Below are 7,600 nucleotides of genomic sequence, written 5' to 3' on the forward strand. Positions count from 1 at the left end.
TGGTTACTGCTGGAGATGGGAGCAGACATTGGCATCAACTATGTGATGCTGGTTTTTCAGGATTGCTGATTCTTCCTCTAATAAACCTGACTCAACATTAATTAGTGTCTGTAAGTACACTTCCTCCTTTCCAGAAGGAACTAACCCACAGGAGATAAGTTTTTAGTATATTAACCAAACAATAAAAAGATAATATTCTTTTTACTTCTTCCAGGTCAACACAAAATATGAAGGCATCTCATGTCATCTGAGACCAATTTCTTGCTCCACAACTTCCTCATGGCATTTTTCATTTCTGCATTCCTCAGTGTGTAAATCAGAGGGTTGAGCAAAGGTGTTCCAATGGTGTAAAACACAGCTATCATCTTATCCATGAGGAAGGTGGTTGCAGGCCTTGTGTATATAAATATGCATGGTCCAAAGAACAATATGACCACGGTGATGTGGGAGATGCAGGTGGACAGGGCCTTTCTCCTCCCTTCTGCACTGTGGTTTCTTAGTGAATGCAAGATGATGACATAGGAGAACATGAGCATGACAAAACTCACAGTACAAATGGCCCCACTATTGGACACCAGGAGGAGGTTGGTCACATATATGTCTGTGCAGGCGAGCTTCAATAAGGGTTCCAAGTCACAGAAGTAGTGGACGATCACATTGGGACCACAGAGAGGCAAACAAACACAAGACAAGAAAAATCTGAACTAAAGAATGCACAAAGGACCCCACCCAGGCCACAGCTACCAACACACTACCGACCCGGTGGCTCATGACATAGAGGTCAATGGCCATGAGGATGAGGGTTAAGATCTCCAAGCAACCAAAGAAATGCAATGAAAAGACTTGGATTATGCACTCACTGAAAGAAATAGTGGCCTTCTTCCAAATGGGCATCCATAATTGTTCTAAGAGTTATGGAAGTAGAGAAGCAGGTGTCAGATAAGTATAAATAGAAAAGGAAGAAGTACATTGGACTGCCAAGTGCCCGACTGGTCTTGATGGTGGTGATAATCAGCAAGTTACCCAGCAATGTCCCCAAATAGAAAAGCAAAAATGTGACAAATACTATTTCAAATACTATTTTCTTCCTAAATGGATCATGTGTCAATATCCACATTATAGTTTAGCTGCATGATTTCATGAATGAGGAGAAGGGGTGAGTGAGAGATGGTTTATCTGCAAAAATAAAGAAATTAATTAACAATATGCTGTTATGTTATGAAATATTTTAAGTAAAATTTATATTTCTCACAAGGGACCACAGTCTATGTTTTCATTTTTTCTTTCTTCCTCCCTTCCTTTCTTTTTTCTTTTTTTTTCTTTCATTTTTCCACTAAGCTACATCCTAAGTATTTTTTTTTTTTGAGACAGAGTCTCATTAAGTTGTTGAATGTCTAAGTTGCTGAGGCTGTCCTCAAACTTGTCATCCTTCTGCCTCAGCCTTCAGAGTCTCTGGGATTACAGGCATGTACTCCCATGCCATCTGTCTATAGTTTCTTAAAAAATCATGTCAACAAACTTTTCTCAATTTTAATGACCAATTCATTGTATTATGAGTCTCAAATATTATTTTGTATGTAATTATTTTCCATAATTTCCTTCAAATACAAATGCTGTTTAATTTTTACATGATTCTGATAATTTCTTTGCCAATTCAATTAATGTGAAATTAAAAGGTATGGATCAATTTAATAATAACTTCAGCTTTTTCATAGTAAATATCAGCACCCATGTTTTACAAATATGTCACAATATTTATAGTATATCTGTGTACCTTGGAGTTTCATGATATAAATAAGAACCTAAATACCACTACTACCTTATAAAGAGCATTTGTAGTCTCTTGGTTACATTTAAATGAAATGGTAGTAGAGTATATGACAACTTCATTATTCATATTGCTCTCATTCAAGTTTGTAGCATATGAAGTTGGGAACTGGAGTTATTTGGAGGGACATCACCAGGCAGCTGTCATAGGATGAGATCATGATTTTATCTCCAAGAAGAGTTTTTATTATCCAATCTGAAAAGTACATGAAACAGAGTAGAAATCCGGAAAAGGGAACAATATGTTGTTTTAGAGTTGAGGGATAGAGATACTACTTGAATTCTTCATTTTGTTTATGTCCTGCAAAAGTCAATGATTATTCAATTTTGAAATGGCACTTCTTTCAATGAAGATTTATTTTAATGTGCACAAAAATATTATCATGGGTTCCACTTTCAAAAACAAAACATTTTTCCTAGAACTTTCTTGTCAAGATGAGCTTAGAAAACTCAGATAGGGAAGTAAAAACATAAATTAAAGTGTAAGTTACTTAAATTCAATCTGGAAGACATATCTGGCCCATTATGTTCCCATTCATATTGTCAATATGTTGTATTGAGAGTCGTGAGTTAGCCAACACATAGGATATGACAGACAAAATAAACACAAAATTACTTTTACTTGTTTCTCCTTTTCTGTCAGTAAATTTTTTTCTTCTCAATAGGCTTGAAGTGTTGAAAATTAAATCAAAAAATTATTCACTTTTAAGGATTTTTTAATGATCTTAAATTCTAAAGAATCTGAGTTGAACATCACTCTTGTATTAATCATCACAAAAAGCTAATTCTTTCCACATCCCATGTGTGATTATTCAAAACATATTTATCCAATATTGTACCAATGAACAAACATTTTTAAACATGTCTCCTTGGAATGCAATTGATAGCTTGCCAGATGTGCCAATGTTCAGCTTTCCAGACTAGGAAATGTAATCATGTACCCAAAAAGAAAGAGAGAGAGAGACAGAAACAGAGAATGAAAGAGACAATATTTGTGAAACAATTTAGTAACTTCCACACTAAGAGAAGAGGATTAACTTGAAAAATCCTCTATTTTTTTTATTTTAATAACATACATGGATAAATCAGTAACCCATAAAAATCTTGAGCTTATATTTTTAATGTCAGTTTTTAAATGTCAGTTGATATGTATCATATTTAGCAGAAAATATCTGAACACTAAAATAGATGTCCTTTCTTTGTGTCATTACCCTTATGTATTAAATACATTAAAATATATGAGATAGAAATTTAGATTTGGGGTTTATGATTTTTCTATTACTGACAAGCATACTCATAAGAAACTTCCTTCCACTGCTATATATTTACATTAATGAAAGATGACTTGCAGAGGTTATCAGAAACATAGCATGTCTCCTTGGAATGCAGTTTTAAAATATAATATGAGAACTTAGTGTTCTTTCTTTCCTGAGAAAAGCTTAGAATCAAAAGTCTAACCAAATAGAATTAGTTCTCCCATTTGGAAAATGATAATGAGATGTATTGCCTTTACTCTTTTACTGATTTTTTATGCAACTAAAAAAAATAGATCAACTTTCAGAACCTTGAGTCTTACCTGCTACCTTCTAATGGAGGACTCTTGTATGCAGATATTTTTGTCCATAAGAAATGACTTAAAGTAAATATTCACAGTGATTTTCTAATCAAAGTTTTATCTTCATCCTATTTCATAATTTATAAAACCAAAATGATTAATTTGCTGATATATAGAGGCCTGCAGGCATATGCCAAGTGTTTCTCTAGGGTGTAATTTCTTAGGGATATGAGCTATTCTGAGGGCATGACAATGATCCATTCTTTAGATCAGACCCGCTTACAGATCCCTTGAAACTCCAGCTTCAGCTGCTGGCTTGAGAAGCTGGGAAGGGAAAGGAGCATTCCCTGAGGGATATGGGAAGCTGTGGTCAATAGCTCCTTCCAACATAGTCCCTTGGTCTCCAAGGCTGATACAATGCTTTAATTATTCAGAATATTTGCTGCCAAAACTATTTATACACTAACAGGCACAGTTGTTTTTCAATTCCCCAGTGATAACTTCTAGCAGCCAACAGTTTTTGGCAAGAAGCTTTGGAGTTGAATCCTACTATTCACTATTGAAAATGGCTCTTGCTAGCAGACTCCGATTCCCTCAACACAGGAAAAGATTCTCTGAAGTCATTAAATCAGTGACCTAGGATGTTTTTTCTATCTCCAGTGTCTGATCTCTTCAAGAACTGTCACCAGGACTTCTTTCCATTCTCCCTGACCATGAACTCATGTCAATTCTCTGCCTCTGCAAGAGTGTCTTCCTGAGATGACTCTTATCCCTTCTCCTCATATCTCCATCCTCACTCAAGACTTGCATGTCTCTTGAAATTTCCATTGTTTATATATGTGGCAGCAGACAACTTCATAAGGAGTAGGAAATTGTTTTTCAAACCTTGGTGAAGGTTTTTACATAGTGACGCTCTGAAGTTCCATTTCATCTTTGTTTCCAATGTATCACTTACACCTCAATATTTGGCAGGCTGAAGAGCTAAATGCTCACATGAGATTTATTTCTGTTTTCTCTCCCCTGCAGTAATACAACTGCTTAGGTTACCATCAGATCCAAACTGCATAATGTCAGTATTTCTACTAGTCATGGATATAAAATGCATTGGAACTGCTTTATAGCCCCGGAAGGAGAAGGAACTAAAGTGGGTGGGAATCTCCTGCTAGGTGGAAAGCAGGATTCTTAGAATGGTAGGTTGAGCTCAGATACCCCATGCTTCAGCCCCTCATCTCCTTGCCAGCTCTATTGGGTTGGCTCCCATCTGCAAGCAACTCCCTTGACATAGACAGACATGTGTTCAAATGGCCCACATGGAAGAGCTTGTTCAAGTACATGAGTCACTCCCATCCTACTGTTTTGCTTTTGGGAATCTTGCTCACTCCTTAGTACTTTAACTAATTTACTAATGCAAGAAAGATGGAAAAAGAAAAAAGGCAGGCTCTTAAGGTCTTTAGTGCAGTGAGTGTTTGTAAAGACTTGGAAGAGAAATAAAGAGTTGAGGCTGTTGATGGACTGCCTATAGCTTGGGGAATGTATCCTAGCCCTGGCACAGAGGAAGCATACTTGCTCCCTAGTGCTGGTTCAGTAACTAGGTTAACTGTTTGAAAAGCTAAGCAAATGCAAAAGCCAAGAGATGATAAAAGAGAGGTACCACAAATACTTCATATGAGAACCTCAATATCTATGATTTAGTCTAAGTAGTTAGTGAAAAATGCATTATTTTGCTAGACTCCCTCATGCCTATTTTATGGTTTAGAAATATTTTTTTTAACTTTCATTCCCATCACTAAAGTGGTAAGAGATGAAGCACCACAAACCTTTAGAATGTCTAGACTTTGAAACCTGCCTAGAGAAGCTTTACCAATCTCATAACCTAGTATATGCAGGGACCTTGTCAAATAATTAAATGACATGGGAAATGGGAGGAAAATATAATGCTCTTTTTAGCAGGTTCTAGCTCAAATAGGCCTTTTAGTTATATTGTTTTTTAATATAATTTTACAAGAACTGAAGAAACTTAGTTGTGTTCAACCTTATATATACAGAGATATAGATGTAGATATTTGGTTACTCAGAGGGGCAGAGTGTTTAGAAGGTAGTACTGGCTGTTTGAAGAGCAAAGAATACACCACTGATGATCTAAGGAATTGATATTTTATTCCTACATCAAGAAGTCTACAATTAGAAAAGTCAGAGATAATCTTGAAAAAGCTTATGAAAAGGCCACTAAGGGAAGCAAAATATAAATCTTTCAACATCTGCCAGTTTCAGAGACAGTGAGCCAGTGTGTTAAGGTTCAAAGTCATGTAGGGCTTTTTTCTCTCTTGTCCCCCAGACTGAGCTGTCTGCCTTTCCAATTTTAGGGTCTCTGGCCTAAAATTGAATTGGGGTATTTTTGGAGTGGAGTGGAGAGTGGGGGGATTTTTAACAGTTTGGTTAATGTAATGCACTGAACATTTTAATTTTCAGCCTTGCGTAAACCCAGGGGAATCTGGCCTCTGTGTTATGTTACAGTGAGAAAAAAAGAGTAAGAAGAAAGGTTTGTGAATTTTCATTCAGACAGATAAAAAAAAAAATCTCTTCCCTGTATTAAGTTTGAAGGAGTAACAACAGACAAGAATCAAATTTTTATTTCAATTATTCCTTGCTTAGTAAGATTCAATTATACTTTAAACTACATAGGACTAGATTCTAATGCTTTAAAAATAAATTGTGACCCCCAAAATAAGGAGAATTGTGAGTACTCATCTGAAGGGAGTGTAAACAAATGTGTCACTTGTGAATAGCACTAACAGCTTTGATAATGTTCTCTTTGGTTGTGAATTTTTACTCCACCACATCTGTATCACAGGTATTTGAAATCTTTGATTCCAAATCTTTGAGGTATTTGGTGCATTGTTGTGACATTTTGTATTCAGCCAATGGAGATGGTCATACACATAACAAAGTACATCATTTTCTTCCATTAACTTGTATCAATTACAGTTATATCTTGGTGTTAATGTAACTGAAATCATTATATTATGGTGACAGTTATTTCAGTTATTACCTTGTGTCAATATAACTGAAATCATGATATTATAATTTGCAGACTGGTTAATGTATTTATATATATATATATATATATATATATACACACACACATATATAGATAGATAGAAATATAGATAGTTAGATAAATATAGGTGAGTGTATAATATATATATAATGTATAATATTATATATATATATGAATAATTATTTTCAAATGAAAATGATGATATAAAACATTTTCCCATAAAATTAAAAGTCCAAAGTTAGGAAACGCTAGACCTGGCTTTTCAATTTTTGCATGTTCCCAAGAAATATGGTATCTTTACAGTCCATGCTACAAAAACTAAACTGAAAGGATGTATATTTTATAATACACATAACATTTATCAATTTAAGACATACTTTGCTACACCATAATTTTTTCATGGCATTTTTCACTTCTTCATTCCTCACTATATAGATCAAAGGATTCAATAAAGGTTTCCAATTGTATAAAACACAGCCACTGGATTGAACCAAAGCTTTTGTATCTGTGAAATAAAAATAAATTTCCTTCAAATATTTTATTCTGACCTAGATTGAGAACTGTAGAACTTGTTCCCCCCTCCCTTGGGTAAGTGATTTAAATGCTCTCAAGCCTAGTAATTGTGTACCAAAACAGAGTGCAAATAGTTGCCCAATGTTTTCTGAACTTTCAGAAGAACTGAAAAGTGTTATATGCACACATGAGCACATACATATATCATGTACTAATGAATTTTATCCCTGTATTTTGAAATTTGAAGAAAAAAGACACTATTTCAATACAAGTAAGCAATATTTCCAATATTGTTGGAAAATCCCATGTGATAAGAGTCCTTTCAGTTCAGTTCACTCATTTTTGTGTCCATTATCTCTCACCCCCCTTAGTATCTTGTATGAAATATGCTTTAAGAAGAATCTATTTTGACAACCATTTACTTATGTCCCTTGTGTCTAATGCATCAGTTCACTGATGGTCATAATATAATAAAGTCTGGATAATTCCTTGAGGTCAACATAATTGGAGGAAACTATACTCTCTTTCTCTACGCAAACATTTTTCCATTAGAATATTGAGCTTCTTTGCCTATAAATTAGCCATGGAATAGAATTTCTGTAGGGTTTTTAGCCCCCATCTCCTCCTGACCAGCAGGAGAAGTGGGA

General features: G+C 34.9%; 1 pseudogene; it reads right to left on the reverse strand.

Moving 5' to 3' along the window:
* Positions 1-215: 215 nt before the first annotated feature.
* Positions 216-1,117, reverse strand: LOC113175041 (olfactory receptor 4C16-like; annotated as a pseudogene).
* Positions 1,118-7,600: the final 6,483 nt, after the last annotated feature.

The sequence above is a fragment of the Urocitellus parryii genome, chromosome 4 (assembly GCF_045843805.1).
Source record: "Urocitellus parryii isolate mUroPar1 chromosome 4, mUroPar1.hap1, whole genome shotgun sequence".
Lineage (NCBI taxonomy): Eukaryota > Metazoa > Chordata > Mammalia > Rodentia > Sciuridae > Urocitellus > Urocitellus parryii.